We start from the raw sequence: 4034 nt of genomic DNA, 5'->3' as shown, positions 1-4034 counted from the left end.
GGCCATGAGCCTAAACAGGGCTTCCTCACGGTCCAACCCCTGTCATCCTTCCTCAGGTGTTAGTGATACCTGCCACACTCACTTAGCAGCAGGTAGGATCCTAGAGAGGTTCTCCTGGAGGAAAATCCCACCCCGGCCTCAGCAGGTACTGCCGCCCCCGGTAGTTGAGCATCTCATAGAGGACCCACTAGCCCTGCAGCATGTTGAAGCAGTGGATCTCATTGAACTGGAAGCCGTCATGAAGCGAGGAGCAGTCCTCAGTGAACTCCACCATCTGGCCTCTACAACCTTCCCTCTCGTAGAGTCTGATCCTGTGGGAGCTGCTCTGTGGATTCGGCAATCAGCAAAAGTCAGAAAAGTCAGAAAACCTAGCGTTTAGCAACCAATCACACACAGACCTGGGGGGATGGCCATGTCTTTATCTTTTCTATTTCAAATGTGACAAATGAAAAAGATAGCCAACACCAGGACCACTGTATGCATTTGGGTAGGTTTTACCATGCAAAACTGAAGGGGGTATCATTCACATAGATCAAGATATAAATGGTGCTCCCTAGAGTTTTCTAGGGCCAAAAGCTACACGAACTATGCATGGGCTCTATTTAGTACCATTCTTAAGTAATATTTTTATACATTTTTTGCTCTCTTCTTCATAGGCTTGTGGTGGACTGAGATGCTTCTTGTATGACATAAAAATAATTAAGTATTTAATTTACAAAAAGAAAAGATCCCTGGGAAAAGGGTATCAGTCTGAATCTCAATAACATTAGAAGAAGGTAAGGGAAAAGGAAGTTGAATTTCTTTTCCCCCATATGAGGTCACCGATTGGTGGCAAACCTGGAAAAGAGTTCAGACCAGGCAATCCGTAATCCCTTCCTTTCTGCTTTAAGCAGACCTACTCTAAAATCCTGAGAAGCAAGAAACATCATAAAGATTAGGTTCAGTTCTCAGTTGTAATATGTGCTCCTGTGAATCTGCTTTGGATAATAAACAAAAATGGAAGTTCCAGATGGTGAGGGAGGCCTGTCCAGAGTCAAAGGAGTATAAAACCTTTAGAAAAACACGAAGTTAGGCTGTTTGTCCTAAACAGATCCTGTCAGTCTCTTTTTGAGTACTTGTTCTTTTATCTTCCTTCTCAGCAGGTACCCATTCAATGTCTTTCTTCTTCCACCATTAAATCCTCTTTAGGAAAGGTTCTCACAAGCAATTCAGTCTGCAGTATAAGGTGTCTGTCATCCATGGTTTGTAAAGGACTCAAGTGTATGTTTTCTGACTTGATCTTCACCACAGCCCGACACCTGTGGAGGACCATTATAAGCTCTTTCTTCTTTTATGAAAAACTACCGACAGGGCTTGCGGTCAGTAATTAGAAGAGTCTGGACTGGAGAGGGGGAAGCCCAGATTTTCAGGCTCCTAATGCCAGTCTGGGTCCTATCCAGGCATTAACCCTCCGAGGGGGTTTCAACCTTCCTGAAAGTGGTATATTTCTCCCAGGACTCTGTCACAGTCAAGTTACAGAATCACTAACTGGAATTCCGGGCTGCTGGGGCGTTAGCTGGGTAAGAGTGGGCTCTGCAGGAGCTGTTGGTGTCACATTGTTGGTTACTTGTTTTGCCTAATCAAAAGGCAGGCCTTGAGAGACCCTTGATGTTAATAATCATAGTTTATATTTTGGGGAGGGGGTGGCTTGACATGTGCCAGGTACCGTGCTTTCATCCTCATCACAATTCTATGAATTAGCTACTCTTATTAGCCCCATTTTACAAATGAGGAAAGAGAAATAGTCTAATTTACTAGCTTAAGGCCATCTGACAATAAGTTGATCTGTTACTTATTCATCACCTGTTGCATAGACACTCTGAACTAACACCATGCACTAACTACCTGTTCCCTGTAGAAGTGAGTTTAATTTTAACAAAGTAAAATAAAATTTCCAGTTAGAAGCATTGCATTACTTCTAGGAAAAGAGAATATAGTTAGAACCAGAAAAAGAAGGCTACCATTTCATAGTATGAATACTGCATCAGTATCTCTGGTGTGAGGGGAGGGCACAGAAGGACGCAGGGAACTGGACGACTCACGTGGGGGATGAGGCGGCAGGAGGGAACCGAGTCTCTGTGGCTCATCCACTGCTGGTAGTCGGGGTAGTTGCCGAGCCACAGGAAGTACTGGTGGCCCTGGTAGTCGGGGCGCTCATACAGCATCCAGCAGCCGCTGTCCAAGAGCACCGAGTTGCCCAGCTGAAGTAGGGCTGCAGGTTGGAGTGGTCGCTGCTGCACTCGTAGCAGTTGTCCTGGAAGCCGTGGTCCTGGTAGAAGGTGATCTGCAAGGAAGGGAAGGGGAGAGAGGCTCAGAGGTGAGGCCTCGTCCCGCCCCCGTATGCAGGGGCCCCTCCCGGCCTGGGCGCTGGGCTCACCTTCCCCAAGGCTGGTTGGCACGGAAGGAGAGAGTGCAGGATGGGCCCGCGGCGCCGCGGGTCTACAAAGCAGGATGGCTGCTGCGTTGGCAGGAACAACGCAAAAGGGCTAGAGGACTTTGTCTCTCTCTTTTCTATGTAATGACTGTGGGGCTGAGACGGGGGACTTATTGTATGTTTCCTCTTAAACTCTCTAGAGCTTTCGAATTGATAACCAGGGTTAAAACTGTCACTTGGTGCCCCTTGAGCTTTTAAATGAAACTTATTCAGAAAATTGGAACTGGGCCAAGGCACTTAACCGAGTTAATAATCTTAATCACATATTTTCTCTTTTTAAATTTCAGAATGATCTGCTTTTGAGTAACAACGCAGGGTAGTGACCAGGTCTGAGGTCAGAAAGGGCTACATACAGGGTGAGGCGTTTAGATTAAAGAGCATTTTCTTGGGGTGAGAATGTGGAACTTTGGGCGGGGGGTTGGGGGACAGTGAATGAACTTGCCTTTCCCATAGGCCATTTAAAGTGGGGACTACAGGCGCTACCATGACTGGGGGCCATGAGTGCCAGAGTGGGCTCTTTGAGGAGAGCCATGGATTTCTACTGAAATATTTTTCCTGGACCCTTTTCTCCATCTGGAAGCTAATAAAATATTTCCTGTGTGTTTCACGCAGTCATGTAGTCCTGTTTTCCTTTCAGGCTCCTCGGAAGGGCTCAGCAAAAATAAAGGTAGGACTAATGTGGGAAGTGGGTCTTAGCCTTGTTTGTTCCATTAACCACACTGAATTGAAGTTTTGACAACAAATGTGAATGACCCTCCATTCTATAGGCACAAGTCTCTTCTTTCCTCAGATAATTTTTCCCACTCTCCCTCTCTCTGCTCAGTGATGGCACTTCAGTTATAGCATTTTCATTCTGGAAGCTGAAAGTTTGCCTCTAGATTCTGAACTTCTAGAGTTATGGATAGTGTCTCAAACATATTTGTATCTTCCAAAGGATCTAGCTGAATGTGCCTAGTACGAAGCAGGCCCAATGATGTTTAATCAACATAATCATAAAAGGAAAACATGCATGTGAATCAATGGTTTCTGAAGATTTGGGATAAAAGAGTTACATGCAAAAAAAATAAAAATAAAAATTCTTTCTGTAGACAGTACCTTGACCTACGTAAAGGAGTAAACCTAAATGCTTTGGGTGGCCAAGGAGGTAACGGGAATGTGAGAAGTTGCTGGTGTACAGTGATGGGGGACCAAATATAACCATATTCTCCAATTTGAAAGTAGAACTTAAAATGTATTAAGAGCTATAGGCAGGATGGAAGGAAGTGACTACTCACCAGCCAGAAGCTGGGCTACTATCTCACCATAATTCCTTGCCTGGTCTTGTTCAGCAGCCATGTACATCGTCACAAGAAGGTGGTAGAAGACACTCAGGTGTCTTTTCTGTTTGCCTTCTGTTTAACCTCTACCCTGTCCTTCTCCTGGTCTTGAAACTTTTGTTTTATGCAAAGATCTAGCATTGTCACTTTCTTGAGTCCATGAGTAACAAGCAGTAGATTGGTGCTGGAATTTGCAAAGATCTGCCCCCTTGTGCTATTCTCTACCCTCTTGCACTCTCCACGTC

At 45.2% G+C, this 4034-nt stretch overlaps 1 pseudogene; it reads right to left on the bottom strand.

The window, feature by feature from the left end:
• Positions 1-100: 100 nt before the first annotated feature.
• On the bottom strand, positions 101-3814 carry LOC117025958 (gamma-crystallin F-like; annotated as a pseudogene).
• Between the last annotated feature and the right edge of the window lie 220 nt (positions 3815-4034).

This window comes from Rhinolophus ferrumequinum, chromosome 8 (assembly GCF_004115265.2).
Source record: "Rhinolophus ferrumequinum isolate MPI-CBG mRhiFer1 chromosome 8, mRhiFer1_v1.p, whole genome shotgun sequence".
Classification (NCBI taxonomy): Eukaryota; Metazoa; Chordata; class Mammalia; order Chiroptera; family Rhinolophidae; genus Rhinolophus; species Rhinolophus ferrumequinum.
This window is presented reverse-complemented; position numbering and strand designations above follow the sequence as displayed.